The following is a 16,303-nucleotide window of genomic DNA, read 5'->3' as shown; positions in this document are numbered from 1 at the left end:
CAGCACGTGTGATCGAATTACGCTCGGATTGTATTGTGAATAATTCAGATCGTATAATCGTCAGAGCATAGTTGTTGCTGCACCAGCACGCCCTATACCACCGTGACATTAACAACATTTACGCTTTCATTTTTGTTAATTCTCATCGGACTAAATTACCTCGTGTGCCAGCAGATAAACGAAACAATCGATATATTGCGTTACCGTTATTTACCAGCGAGAACGAAATCGCACGTACCTACGTATTAACGGTCCATTTTTTAACGCCTCGCCATTAGCACGATAATGCCTCTTCCGCGTCCTCCCCAGTGAATCCTGAAACAAAACAAAAAAAAAAGAAGATAATAGTAGCTTTAAATGGGCTCGATGATTAAACGCAAAATTCGCATTACACAAAACTCGGCAGTTGCGTTTTCTTTTGTATCCGGACCAATTTCGATCATAAGATTATCGGTAGAATTCCTCGAGAGTTATCTAAAACTCTGGCCGAAGTTAATACTTACGGCCGAAGCCGATTCAATTGCAAATAAAAGTTCTGATCAATTTCCCTTTCTGGTTCGCGAATATGCAAAGTCGAGGATAAATTTTTTTTTTTTTTTTTTTTTTTTTTTTTTTTCTTTCCTTTTTTGCCTCCCAAAAGCAAAGACTTCTAATGGTGAGTTCAGAACGTTTAAGTTTCTCTTTATCAAAAAGGTAATATGCACGCTTTGAAAAGAAATATACAATATATGCACACGTGTAATAATAATTTATTATTATATTAATTTAATTACAATTTATTATCGAATCACATAGATATCTTTGATACGTTTTGTGGTATTGTCCAATAATAATGTTTAACGCCGAATGAAGAGATCATACATTTATAGTGACGCGAGATCCGTAAAACATAAAAGAACGGATTTCATCTTTTATTCACGCGGAAGACCTTGAAATTCGAACATAACGGAAGGCGCGACTGCAAGAAACCCGGATCGATTCGTGCAATATTTCGTACATGTGTTTTTATACGTGTCGATTCGTAAAGCATTACGGGCGTAAGAGAATCGTGCCGATCCTGGGGCCGATCTGTCGGCGTAAATTCACGGTTAGAGGAAAGTAGGCGATGATATAATGTTAGAGGAACGAAAAGGCCAGGCTACCCCTGGAGTTACCGGGACCACGTAAGCTCGCATCGCCGGGGGTTGGCGCACAGCAACCACCTAGCACTCTCCTCCTGCGCTAACCCCCTGCCTTCCTCCCCCTCCCCTTGCCCGCGGTCGATCGATTCGCTAAAAGTAAATAAAACTCGAGCCGAGTTGCCTGAAGGGGCCGGTGGTAGTGTAAGCGTCAGTACCAAGTGTAATGCAATAAATCAAGGCTTCGATGGAAAAAGCCTGAAGTCGTCGCGTAAAATCTGTAATCTACGTGGCGATTGTTTACGGCGCGACAGTTCACAACGGCAGATAAATGTGTTTTTATTGTGAATCCGAGGAGATAATAAAATTGCGCGCCGGCGGACGGCGGATAAAGTTGTTCGGTCCAATTTTCATTTGCCGGGGAAAAGTTTAATTACGGCCGGCCGAAACTTTTTGAAAGAATCTTAGTCCGATTATATTTCAGGCGGTCGCGAAGGCGTACCGGCGCAACACCGAGACTCGTAATTTATGTTTGTACAGTTGAACGGTGAAAATTTCTTTTTCTTTTTTTCTTTTTTTTTTTTTTAAACTTCGTACTTCAGCGGCGCGACATCGTGATAAATTAGTGAAATATATCATAGATTTATCAAAGACAGCTCGAGTTCACGATCGTCAAGGACGGACTTAATGACCGATTAACATGCATGGCAAACTCGGTGTTTCCTCAACTTCTTCTCGTCGGATTCTTCCACTAATTTCGAGTCCATTTTTCCTTAGAAGAAAACTCGATATTCAACTTTAAATATCTCTTTGTAACTAACCCTGAACTCTCTCGAAATTCTATTACAGCAAAGTTCGCCTAAAAATTAAGTTTTATTATCTTTATTCTCTAATTAGTAAAAGTTTCAACGGTTTTAATCTAACATTTTTGTTAAGGGATAATATTCTCCAAATCCATCAAAGAAACCGCGGATGAAAGGAAAAGAGGCGTTCTTTGCCAAGTTTATCTTCATTTCCCTGCAAAATGGTGTAGACTCCAGACGCGTTTCGTTTCCCTTACGTACTTTCTTCGAGATCACCTATGCTACAGATAAGCTAAAGCTCTTTCAGACCCTCAAAATAAGCTGTAAAAAAATTTTTTTTACTCACTAGAATATATTCGCCTTTTATTTTTAACGTTATAGATACTTATAATTCTAATAATAAATAAAACTAAAATCAGTTAAACTGAAATACGATCTATCAAAAATGTTCTTCAAACAGTACTTAATTCATAAAACGCAAGAGAGATGTCAGTTGTTCTAAAAGTTTCAAAGTTGTCAGTCCCAAGTCTGATAAAAGGTACGACTGGGTCTCGCCCGTAAAAGAGACAGCGTAAAATAAAGCCGTGTAAGTGCGACTTTATAGTAAAATAAGATATTAAAGGCGCAACATTTTTCTTTATGGAGAAACAGAGAGGTCGGGTCGGCTGTTTGATAGTGCGTCGAATCAACGATGAGAATCTAGCGAATTCCGACAAATAATATTACAGGTGGGCCGCTACTAATTTAACAGAGATAATGTTAAACATGGACGGTGGGATAGGGTTAGTGGCAAGTTGTGAAGTTCATTCCATCCAGAGACGAGAAAGTTTTCTGTGAACGACGCAATGTCAGCCTGATTTCGCCGCCAGCAATCCTCTCTATGTTACACTGCACATTTCGGAGTTTCAAAGAGAAGCGCGCAGAAGGTGGAAACATTAAAACAAATATCGAGCGCTCGTTTGGAAATAATTTTGAAATTATTTAAGCGGTTTTAATGAGAAAAATATTTCTTTAACGATTATCCCGTAATCGATATTTCAAATTTGATCCTGCGTGTAATCTGAAAGCCAGAGTCAACGAAGCGAGCGTAATTAAATAAAATATATTTATCAAATATATTTTTTTTCTATTAAAAAAAAAATATTATTTTTATTCGCACGCTTTGCCGTCTAATTCATCGTTACTCCTTTTTCGTTTGTTAGAAATAATAAAATAAAAATAAATTAAATTTATTTACGTAAATTCATCAAACGTTACAGCTCGGTTTTATCAAAATCTCTAAGCGGAATATCACGTAATTTTTTGGAAATGGCGCTGTTGATACAATTACGCTAATGTTTATTCGACGATAAATTGATGCCTTTTACAAAGAACGTTTCGGAAAACGTTAACCCGCGCCAAATGAACAATTTCTCACAGCGGCGAGCGGGAAAAAAAAAAAGAAAAAAAAAAGAATGCCACGCGCAAGCCGGAGATATTTCAATTGGGAACAATTAGTTCTAATCGATTAATTTGCAAATACCAAATACCCTCGCGGCCGCTGTTATATCACCCTCTTTTCTACTCACGTGTTGACCGCACGAATAGCGTTATAGCCGCGCGGTCGTCCATCACTTTGTCTGGCCACAAAGTAATTATCTCGTAAGCATTATTTTAATTAACGTTGATGATTAAAGCACGGTAGGTATTCGCACCGTATTTCGCTCTCGTGCCTCTTGTTTCCGTTCTTCTTAGGTGCCGCTGGGCCGCTCTAACAAGAATGATTACCCGCAATTACGCGGAAAAACATCGTTCGAATTACGGCGGGCCCGCTAAATAGAAGATTAACCGCGATGTATATATACGAAAAATGATTAATCGCCCCCGTAGTATGCTCGCCTATTACAAAGTAGATATTATACGCGCTATTTATCTTAAACTTTGCCCGGATACACCGCAGGAGTTTAAGCCGATCGCAAAACACCCGTGCGCACCCCCGCGTTTTGACAAGCCATCGCGCCACGCGACCCCCCTCCTTTCGACTCAACAGCTTGTCGAAATTTTAATTCAACTAGCGATGGGTCACTATTCGCGAATTAATTCTTCACGCGGTATACGGCAGTATGTACACTTGCAAATCTTGTCTGCAAACTCTTTTGCCGGCCCAACTTTTTAACTTGATATAAGAACGCGCTTTATTCTCACGGCGCGCCGCGGACCTCCCCTCTCTTTCTCTCTTTCTCGCGGATGCAGCTCGTTTTTGCAGCGTGAAAATCGTGTTTTGTTTATGCGGAGCGTGGAATGTATTCAAGAGCTTACTTTGCAATAATAATGTAAAGTGATATTCGTAGCATTCGACCGGGGCGGGTGGAGGAAAAAAAGCCTGCCGGCTTGCAAGCGTACAACACGTAAAACACACACTAAATTGAATCCGTTATTACAACAGCCATTATTACGGAGCTTTGCGCTTCACGCGCGATAGCTGGATAAAGACGCATTGTGCGAGGTGCTCAGTAAAATACCGTCATTAGAAGAGACTAATTGTGAGTTATGTACAGAAGCGCCGGATGAGGGGGAGGGAGAAGGGGAGGGAGGGAAAAAGGAAACGAGGGGGTTGCGTAAGAAGCTCGCTCTCGAGCTCTCGCTAAGAAATTGATATAAATGCAACGGGGACGGTATGCGAAAATCGAATAAATTCATTATCGTCTACGTAAGCTAGTGCCCGCGTAGCTCGCCGGATATTATCCTTCATCGTAACACACCCAGAATGCAACATCGTCGGCCAGCGGCGCCGTTGAGGTAACAATATTTAGTGGCAGTTAGCGCCAAGTGACCGTGCCGACATCGATCGAAAATGGAGGCAGGAGCGATTCGGTGTAATTCCTTCCGTAATGCAGTTTAGGTTACTAAACGCTCGGACGTAAGCGCCGATATTCCGGAAACGCGGAAAGGGAAAAGAAGAGAGAGAGGCGCCGGTAGGAAACGCGCGGGAAAGAGAGGAGAAAAATAAAGATGAGAGCGGAAGATGCGCGCACGAGTTAAAGATTAAGATTCCGTTTGAAACATAAGTAAACGTTTGTGCGCTCAATTTACATAAACATACATTTTCTCATCGTATATTCCGGTGGTTTGCATAAATAACGAACCGGGAAATACAGAATGTAAAATAGCCGCGATATAGCTTCCTCTTGCCGGTAGTCTCCACCCGGAACGTGACACTGAATTATTCTCAGGCCGACGTAGTAGAAGAAGGTTTTTGCATTGATATACCTTGCTCTCTTCGCGAAGTTACGTTATTGTCGCCCCCGCGTATCCGGCTGCCTCCATTCTTAATAAATGCCATAATTTCCTCGCCTACTCGCCGCGAGATAAATGCCACGTTCGCCATGAAAATTATCAGTCTGCTCACGTAATATACGATTAAACGCATCAATATTAAATTACGCCGGGGATTTCGTTTAGGTTACGAGTTATAAAAGGTACGTGGATTTTTATAAAGAGACCGCTAAACGTAGTTGTCGACCATAAACAGCTATTTTTAAGTGGCAAAGGTAACGCCAGGCGACACTTCAGCAAAAGTTTACTAAATTTTACTTAGCACGGTCCACCCTCTCTCTTTCCCTTCGTCTGGAAATAGTACAATTTATTAAATTGACATATTTTTGAGATGCGATAAATCGAATTATTTATTTATTTAGTTTACAACGTTCGCGGAAAACAGTTCGACCGAGAACTCGCGCTCGTGTCCGTCTTGGGAGAAACTCGTCCCTTGTATCATTTATCAGCGAAGTAACCATCGGGATTCCGATGTTTATTTAATTCCTGGAAAGAAAAGTGTCGCGTGCGCGGAAAAGCCTACCGGTGGCTACCATTATCTTCGCGCGGGAGGAAAAAAAGAACGAAAGAAAAGAAAAAAAAAAAGTGCCAACGTATGGCGTGCAGTTGTAGATTGTTTAAAGTATGCCGAGGTAAAGTAAGCGTTCCAGCTGTGAGACGATAAATGGCATCATTTAAGGTTCCACTTTTAGTTCTTTCCAGCTGCAACACGATAAATGATACTATTTAAAGGCACCCACCCACTTCCGAGTTTGCATCTCAAGCACGAGAGTTTACTTTGCGCGACTAGTTTTTCTCCTTACGATCTTTTCCCCGCATTACTGTCAACTCGCATCGAGCTCGCCTGCCTGGGTTCAGGCGCCGTCGCGGGGTACGCAGAGCGGGTTTCTAAAATAAGCCGCGAAATCTCGTACGGTATAGACACGACGTCGCTCCGCCGACGTGAAAATAACATCGATATTGCCGGCGAATTAATTCGCCGGCAGATTACGAGCGGCAGACTCGCGAAATTGCTGCAAGAATCTATGAATAATCCGATAAAAGGGACCGGTGGGGGGAACGGTAGGCAAGGGGGGGGGAGGAGGAGGAAAGAGGGTTGTTACTATTTCGCTCGTATTATGAAAACGAGCGAGTGTAATTTATGAGATATTTGCATTTAGCTTGACGCGCGCGGTGTATTTAGAGTCGCTTGCAATATTTGCTCGCTACGCTGATTATATTTACATCGAGAACATTATGCCGTCGGTATGCAATCTACTACTTGTTTTATCTGCGAGTTTCTGCACCGGCGCCCGTCGTGGCGTGGCATCTTTTCCATTATTCCCGGACTGGTTGCCGCCGCGGCTGGAACGATATTGCCAATTTAACGATTACTGCGTCTATTGAGCGAAATGTGCGCACATTATCATATATGTTTATTCGCCTATAATTTATTCAGCGCCGCTCGCCCCCGCGCGACCTCGCCTCCCCCCTTGCGATTCCGCCGGAACAGATTCCGCAAAGTGGCCCGCGCGCCAGCGACGGTTATAAAGGTTGCATCAGATCAATATACGCTCTTTCGCAATCGCCGCGTGCAGTGATAATTGTCACTGCATGCGCGATAACTGGCCGCTGAGCACGCGGCCCGTCATTTATCGTCGGACAATGGGGGCACGAAAAATAAATTAGCGCGCGTTAATGGATCTATCGGGCTTTTAAAACACAGACATTATAACGAGCCGGTAGAGATCCGCGGTGCAAACGTCCGGGCGCGCTCGCGATGTAAAGAATGCGCGCGACCGTAACTGTTCGACCTCACGATATTGCCGTCGGCATTTGCTGAACCACGATGTAAACGCTGATATATGCTCTCCTTTCTCTCTCCCCCTCGCGCACGCGAGAACAATTTTTTTCCTTTTTTTTTTTTCCCATCGATAAAATGTTCCCCATCAATATTCATGAGCGCGAAGTTTGACCAACTTAACTCGGTTAAGTCCGACGCGGCGTATCGCTTTCGATACGCGCGGGCTTTCCGTTATTTGCGCCGTTACTCAACGTAAACTCCGGCGATCCGTTTTCGAGTACAGTTCACAATTCACTCGCTACGATTAACCCCCCATAGAGACGAGAGATTGAATCTTCTGGTATCTTGGTTAGCTGAGTAAAACGTTGCAGTAACGTATTGGAGCGCCGCCAAGCTTTCGGTTAGAATCTCGTTTTATCGGTGCCGCGAGAGGAAGATTTGACCAATTGCGAAAAGGGCCGCGCTCGAAATCGCGCCCGCGAGTTGATTCCCGCGGAGTTTTGCGCTTCTCGCGGTCCGCTTTATTCAACGTGGAGCCCTTTGAGATGCGCTCGCAAACAAGTTTCGGCGAAGAGAAAGAGAGACAAATGTCACGTCAGACGCGGAGTAAATCGTCGTCCGATTTTGTACGAGAAAAGACTGACAAAGGAGAGACGAGGGATTTCGCGTGAATGCACGTTCAGTCTTCTTTCGCGGTCTCCTCGAGATTCACGATCCATCGCCACGATCCGTCTATCAATCCGATGGACTTTTACCATTTTTACCGCCCGATATTATCAGCCGTTCAAATTAATTATATGGGCGATCACGCTCCGCGCGGGTAACCCGCGAAAGTTAATTACTAATATAAACCGATTGCGTGTGACGACGCCCGTCCTTCGACTTAAAACACCGGGGGCCTCTTCCGTCTTCGGCGCGGCTCGTCGTAGCGTTTGCTTCTCGTTAACCGGCGAATTAACCGCGTCGAAGTAAAAAGTTTCGCGATAGGGAGTTAATTTTCCAAATCAAGGAGCACGGTGAGCAATTATGTAAAGCGTTTCGTACTCGGCCGCCCATGTTACAAGCTGTTAACTTAATGCATCATTAGTGCACACACACGGGTTTATGGAGCGCGTAATGTATTTGCCGTGTATTATAGAGAAATCAACTGTCTTCCCCGCGAGAGATAGCTGTAACTCCGCGGAAACCAAACGAATGTCAGATTCATACAATGTGCCCCAAGGATATTCGATAGACTGATCACCTAGTTCATCGGTTTAGTTGCGATGCGCCCCGGCTGCGAATGCCGTTCGCGTTGTTACAGATTCGATACTGGAGAGCACTTTATCGTTCGAATAGCATTCATTTGTCTGCGCCGTACGTATAATCGCGTTGTTTAATGTACGATTATTTGCGTTAAACATTTCAACGTGATTAAATGCACGAACCGATTCACACATATCATCTTGGATAAAATTGGACTGGTTATCAAGCTAATTTACGGCAAGCGGCCGGGATTAAATATTTGGCGTACAGCTCCCGCAGTTGTACGTTGTTATTGCTGCTTGCACGCAAAAGGCACGTAACAAAATACGAATATAATCAACCGAGTTTATTCCTCACCACGGATAAGAGAAATCGAAGCGCTCGCCAAAGTATATACTGTTCCGGATACATTTTCTTTCTCTCGAGTGTGTCACGTACGAAGAAGCTTCGTGGAAAAATTAATTACTTCTTCTTTCCGCTCGCTTCTTCAATGAGTAACGAGCAGTTTCTTGTTTCTTTATTTATTTATTATTTTTTTTTTTTTTTCAAGAAAAGATGCTAGACAGAAAAATTCGCTGCGTATTATTCTTGCGATTAAAACGGGACTGTTGTTCGGTGCTGTCGAGAAATTTGAGTGGTTTTAGGCTTAGAGACACCACTGTATTTGCGACCGAAGCAATCGCTTACCGCGAATCTGATAATTGACTTGCGGAAGTTACCGATAGCGCTGGCGAGATACGATCGATGATTTACGAGGAACTCGCCGATCTACCGGGATAATCTCTCAGGGAGCTTGCAGCGCGACACAAGGGCGAGACGGACCACTAAAAAGCGAATCGCGTAATTGATGTTCATTATTAGAAACGTGATCTCGTTTGAGCGCCCTTATTTAGCGAGGCGCGTCAATTTCGCGTTGCTACTACTTGGCCGACGCTACTCGAGGTACGGGACCGCTTTTTACAAGAAGACGCGACGCAGAAAATTGTATTTATTTGTCTCGTGCAATACGGTCGGTATTTTATTAAACGTACAATATCCCCACTTTTTACTTACCCCGGTGGAATACGTAAAACTTTTTTTTACGACCGATCCCCGACGTCGCGTAAAGGAAAATCAGAAAAGCAATTAGATGTTATATAATATTAGATATATTTAAGAAATCTGAGAAACGCGAGCAATTATTTCGACGTTATTTCATCTCGCCGTTGAACAACGTGTAATTGAAACTCCGCTTGTAATGCGTTTGGTTTTAAATTTTACGTCAGCGCCGCATCGGCGCCTGCAGTATCTCGAATAAAAGACCTCAATTAAAAGACATTTAAATAATTTTATATACACGCCATAAATTTGTTTAAAGACAATTAATAGACATTTAAATGCGTTTACGTATGAGTCATCGACGTGACGTTTGTGTGCACGCCCGCGAAACTTTGTTTAAAAACCCGTGCCAGTAGAGAAATTATATATATTTTACGTTTCAGAAGAATATGGCACACGAGAATATTCCCGTATAACACGGTATATTACGGTGTATTTCATGGATAGCGTTTTGCTCGACACTTTTATTAATTCAAGCTATGACAGAGGCATCCAAAGCCATATCAATTACAAAAATGGAGAAATATGGGAAATATTTTCTCGAGCGATGTTTATAACGGCGTGATTTGACTGATACGGCAAACATAGCATAACTAATATCAAGTTCATATATTTGAAAGCTTTTCACGATAGTTGCACGGAACGAGATTCTATTATTTATTACCGTTACACTTGCTATTTATCGCATATTTATCAAACGAGCATTAACAGACAATAACGGCCCGTAGTCACGTTCGCGCTAGAAAAAGATAATTATTTCGATGTCTCCGGCATCGTAATGAACCCTCATTAACCACGACGGGCTCGCGCTCATCCGTGCTACGTTGTGTATTATTTCCACTCCTGTCCATCATTATCCATCTCCCGTTTCCTCTTTCCAATCGAGTTTTACATTTCTCACGATGATCAACATCGACGAGAGGATGTCCTCTTCATTTCTACAATCCCTCGACGCGTGAGATGTCTTTAAGAGCGGCGAACTTTTTTTTATTTTTTTCCCCTCCCTTTCGTAATATTCCCTACAGTTTCAATCGAGTTATCTCGCTGATACAAGTTTATTTCATATAATTTCGAGACTAATCCAAACTCCTTCTCGATCCAATTTAAATTACTTGAAATCAATTTCCTCCGTTGTTTTTTTTTTTTTAATATTTTTTATATATTTTTTTTTCTTTTTTTATCGCGAGATAAAGACCGACGCCGGTCTCGGTTATGTTCTTCCGCGATCCCGGCCAGCGCCACGTGAAGCGACTGACCGCTGAGCACATTTTTAACATTCGCCCGTATATCTCTCCCTCAGAGCGCGTAATTTCGTACGCTCCGACTCTCGCGGCGCGGCCGGATACAGTTGGGGTAAATGGCATATACGTGCCGGTCGAATGCATCCTCATTATCCACGGCGGTATATTCGAAGCAGCCACCGAGTACGTGCGTACGCGAAATTTTCACACTGTTCGTCACGTCTGCGCGTCCGTTCGCTCGTGATGGCTCCGTTTTATAACGTATTTCCGGCTCTTTAATCCGCCTCGTACTGCCGAGCCGATATATATCAAACGGCAAGAGATACTGTTATCTCAACACTTTGGCGTTTATTTGAAAACTGACAAGCACCCCAAGATATATTATACCTCGCAGGCGCACACCTCGCTGCAAAATATGAGACCACAGCGGAAGTCTCTCGCGGTGATTTTAACGGCGCCGCGCCGCTAATACGGTTTCCTGTCACTCGTGTATTATTAAAAAAAAACTACCAAACATTATTAATGAGGTATTTTGGAAAAATTGCGCCCGCTTAAACGTTCCTTAATCTCGCGGGCAGCCTTGTGTCCGGTGAAAATTTTCCGGCTTGTGCAATTTCTACGTGTCAGATTAAAATTTTCATACGACGAGAGCGACGTCACATTTTCGAAAAGCGACTCATTGTACGAATTCACTTTGCAGCAGCGCGGCCAAATGCAATTTTTGTAATTAGGGAGAATTAACGAAGCGGAAGAGAGGGAGAGGGTTTGGAGAGAAAGAGAGAGGAAGAGAGAGAGAAAGAGAGAGAGAGGGACGGGGAGAAAAAAGAAAGAGAAAAAGAGAAAGACAAGGCGCAAGCGTCGAATATATATCCTCATTATCTGCAGCGTTATATTCAAAAGCATTTACCGCACGCATATGGGCTTGTACATGCAATGGCATTTTCGCACCCTACCCGCTCCGCCGTGGAAGGCTGTCTCTTTCTCTCGCCTTCTTCGCTTTCTCTTTTACCTATAGAGCCACGCGCACATCTAGATACGCTCACGAGTCCGTATACGCGAGGCATACATCCGCCCGTTTTCGGTCCATCGAGTGAAGGCTATCGAGGGCTCCACACCAACGAATTCTCCGTCCACCACGCGCATCCGTTACACAGTCGCATACCTGCATAATATCGACGTATCGAGCAGACCGGGCAGCACGTGGCCCCGGCGCTGACGCGTTAGCTACCCTGAAATTTCACCGTCAACCCCGCGCGTCAGGGTACATGAATTGTACAAGGATAACCGCCACCTGCTCCGTTCTTCGCGCCCGCACCCGTGCAGTTTGCGCCCGGCTAAGCCGCTCGCGAAGCGGAGATGATTTAACGCCCCGTCGTTCTTTACTCGTGCAACGTTTGTTAAGACCTCACCGTGAAATTTGACGCGTCCGGTCGCGACGAATATTCCCAGTCATCTTTCTCGCATCATCCCCGACGGCGGCAACGTCCCCGGGCCGGTTTCGCGAGTGTATCATTTAATTAATCGCGATCGCGAATTAATTCCCGCGTCGTCAAATCCCACCGGGAGAAACGGCTAAGTGCCTTATTCGCGCTTGACCTATGAACGCATCCTATATAATTCGGCCCGGCTGCATCCGCGGCGTTAAGCGCTATCGTGCGCTTTGTTATTCCGTATATATCGATTGTCGACCGCGTATTCATACACGTACGTGGCTCTGACAAATTGATAACCATTAATAATAACTGATAATCGACCTCCGCGCGAATGGACGTTGCGTTAATCGCGGGTGAATTGCATAGCTCAATAAATATGTAACGTGCGCGGAGGCCATCGGCGTGAATCAATTCAACGCGATTTTTGATATATTTCCTGAATGACGATATATTCGGCTCCGCGAGATTTTCCCCGGAATCGAGAACGCAGGAATGCAGCATCGGCCCCGCGTGAAATTGTCAGTCAATTTTTGGGTAGGAAACAGATACGCGAAATAAAATAAAGGTTTCAATACCGAAGCGAAAACCTATATTTGATTGTTTTTCTTTAATGAAACATAATTAAAATTTATACCTCCAAGTTGAAGTAATAGAGTCAAATATTTGACAAAACACGGGAATTACAGATTAACCGCGAGTCACATACCGCGTTTAGTTTGCGAACAACTTGCAAACGTACGACTGACAAACGCAGCATCGTTTCGGACCACCTACGGGTATTAAAACTAAGCTATTAAATAGAAAATAATTGACAACAAATTGATCGTAACGGAGGCTGGGAAGCAGCCTCGGGGGTTCGTAATAAAAAAAAATTTATTTTAATAAAAAGTAAAACGTTTTCAAACGTTATTAACAAAATTTGACCCTTTTTTTTTTTCACCATTTTTATCAGTAACAGTTTGTCAGTTTCCGCAGTTGAATCCGATAAAACATATATATCGGTTATTTTTCCAAATATCTACGTATATTCAATTATTTGTTATTATCTAAAAAGTAATTTCAGAATATCAAAAGGATAAACAGGATGTCCCGAGTAACGTCGCTCTCGAAATAAAAAAAAAAGTAAGAGAACGAAAAAAAAAAGTTAGGATTAGGATAGTCGAGAAAATTTAATTGACGGTGTAATCGAAAAACGTGAGTGATCAGTCCGACAGGTGCGATATATGATTTTGCCGTAAGAAGAAAACGTGTGAAATTTCGTAGTTGGCGTGTCTCCTCGTTGCTCGACTGACCTTTAATTCGAGCAGCGGCGCGGCGCTACGTGACGTATGTGAAAAATTTGTAAGTCAATAACTGTGCCAGACGATAAATCGGACGGAGCCGCCGTTGCGCGCTCCGTTCCATCTGATTTTCATTGTACCCGTTTAAGGAATAAGTAACGACGCACAAGACTTACGTTTTCATTAATCCTTTTGTACATTTACTTACTATCACGCTTTCCTTATTTTCATTTTTAATCAATTAATAATCAAATTTTAATATTTCTACGCTAATTAAACATTGGACGCTTTTTCTCTCTCACGGTTTTTCATTACACATTTTCTTTTTATAATCTATTTTTTTATTTTTTTTTTACAAAGGCCTATACATATATGCGTCCGATCCGCAGTGACTCCCACAAATTTTCCGACACGGCGCAAACAAATAATACGGACATTCGGAGTTACACCAGGTGACCCGTTTCGGTCGAACGTGACTTTATCGGGAATTTAGTTCGGCAACTGAGCGTTTATACGGTTCAACGGACACGCTGCTCGAAGGCCGGAATAAAGTTTCGCGGGTAATATTTTTTTTTCTCTTTACCTTTTAGAAATTGTCGTTTCCCCGCGATAGTTTACGTTAATTGGATCGACTTTGATGTGTGTTAAGAGTTTATTCGCCGCGAGTGAATCCGGCCTGAGTTCATTCGATCGAATTTCCATGCCCGCGCGGAGATTGCGACGCTAATGAAAAGATACTACGTGCGTCGCTACGCGCGATATAGATAGGAAAATTTGAAAGGGCGCGGTGAAAGAAAACTTCATAAAGCAAGAATAGTCTTTTTCACGTCGTTCAAATGATTAAGTTCCGCCACCGCGCGAATACCTTTTTCATTAGTTTTAATATATTCCAATGAAGTCTTGAATAATAAAATTAATGTTAACTGAGGTAATTTCGTGACGCAATTATATCCTGTTAGTTTTTCTCCGCGAGCAATTATTAGATTTAGCAGCCGCGAAAGAATCTGAAGGGAAAATTTTTTTCCCATTTCAAATTGTTTTTAGAGCGAAGTAAAAATATGTTTTTTAATAAGTTGAAAAAAAAAAGAAAAAAAGAATATGCGGCGTGGATAAAAAAAAAAAAAAAAAAAAATAAGTAGATCGCGAATGAAATAGGATAAGGAGAAAAGGGATGAAAATCGACATTAAACTCGACGCGAATGCCGGGAGAATATCTGGCAGAAAAAACACGGCGAAAGGGACTCTCGTTCCCCTACGAAACGCAGAGACCGAGGGGTCACGTAATAAATCGGAGTAGCTTACGAAGGGAATGACGGAATCTCCTGATTTCGACTGTCCTCAAATTTCAGCGTGTAGGGTTGATTGAAACGGAGCGAGGGATTGATTGAGATCTGACTTCAGACGGTCCCGCCGTTCTTTTTATTTGCGCGAAAGGCGCGCTAGTTAAACGGGGTAAAAGCGTGATTACTTCCACGCAATATATCTCTAATACTGAAAAATTAAATAACGATGACACACGTACACGCTACCTATCGTAGACAGAAATGTAACGATTGCGACTACATTTTTTTACGTAATAAAAATTCAATATCCGCTATCAACATATTAATAAAAAAATGTGAAATATTTTGTACACGACCGGCAAAATTGTGTCTCCTATATATGCACGTCAAATACTTCTCACTATTATTTGCAATTTTGTTTTATTATCATATTACGTTCATTAACTGCATATTTATTATATTTTAATAACGCGCAATTTTATCATTATTTCTTATCGAGGCAACGGGAAAACTTTCAATTTTCCAGATAGAAAATCCTTGGTTTTACAAATATCGACTTTTGCGAGGGAATAAAAAAAAAAAAAAAAAAAAAAAAAAGGGCCGCCATAGAATTAATATCCCTCTAATCTGCATATTCTCTTATTAGCAAAACGCCGATTCTGCATCGATCGTATGCGCGATCGTGATTTGACTAACCGACCGGGTATTGCTCGGCGGGGGATTATCGGTATCGGATATCGCGAGGGTATGTATACGCGGCACGAAGGCAAGGTAAGGGAAAGAGCGACGAAAGAGCGAGAGGTGGATAGAAAATTGATCAAATTCACCAACATCGATGCATATCAAGCCTATCGAAGTTTTCGCTCGCGTGCAAAACACCTCCGGCTCTTTGCTGCTTAATCGAATAAAACAGATAGACGGCGAAATAGATGAAATCGCATCCATATGCATCCGGTAAACAATGGAATCAAAGAAGCTTGCGAGATCTAGCGGTGCGAGGGGAAAGAAAAAAGAGGGATGGGAGAAAGGGGGAGAAGGGGACTGAAGAGAGTTTGTGCACTCGACAAAGTTTAAACGAACGGATCTGATAATTCTAATTTAGAAATTTAAACTTCGGGCTCGCTGCGTTTTTGACATAGTTGACGTGTAACGCGCGCAAAGCTCGATCGATCGCCGCAAAGTTTCAAAGCCAAATATATAAATGGTGGGAATGCGAAGAATGAACCGAGAATAACCGGCGACCATGTATCATTCGCCCGAGCCCCGGCCGCGATAGCCGTGACCGGTAATTTTCCATATCTGACTTTCCGATCGGATCCTCTCCGAGAACTAATAATATAATCGAGAGTCTAATGGAATCTTTAGGCATGCCCGCGATAAAGGAATGACTAATGCATTCGCGTTCCCGCAAAGTATAAGAAGGGAATATCCACTTTAGATCGTTTCCCTTTATTTCGCTGCTTCAACTACGATCTAGCAGTATTTGCATTTTTATCGCCGTAACCCTTTAAGGACGGGCATCGTAAAATCGCGCGGGAGCGCGTGTTTCATGTGCCACGTCGAGAGAGCCTGAAAGAGTTAATAGATTCACGGTGCGGGATTTAAACAGCGACGTTAAGATACACGCGTTCGCGTTCGCCGTCGTTCGGTTATAATAATAAAAAAAAAAAAAAAAAAAAAAAAAAAAACTATTTTCTCTACGCA

The 16,303-nt window shown here is 42.7% G+C and overlaps 1 long non-coding RNA gene across 1 annotated transcript in view; it reads right to left on the bottom strand.

Annotated features, from left to right (window-relative positions):
- Window positions 1-233: 233 nt before the first annotated feature.
- The window catches only part of LOC139112381 (uncharacterized), a 70,111-nt gene continuing 54,041 nt past the window's right edge, over window positions 234-16,303 (bottom strand). The window contains exon 3 of the long non-coding RNA XR_011547370.1: window positions 234-315. This is a non-coding gene — a long non-coding RNA (uncharacterized lncRNA). The remainder of the gene's footprint in view (window positions 316-16,303) is intronic.

This window comes from Cardiocondyla obscurior, linkage group LG28, assembly GCF_019399895.1.
Source record: "Cardiocondyla obscurior isolate alpha-2009 linkage group LG28, Cobs3.1, whole genome shotgun sequence".
NCBI classification, from domain to species: domain Eukaryota; kingdom Metazoa; phylum Arthropoda; class Insecta; order Hymenoptera; family Formicidae; genus Cardiocondyla; species Cardiocondyla obscurior.
The sequence above is the reverse complement of the archived record's forward strand: the minus strand, read 5'-3'. Positions and strand labels throughout refer to the sequence as shown.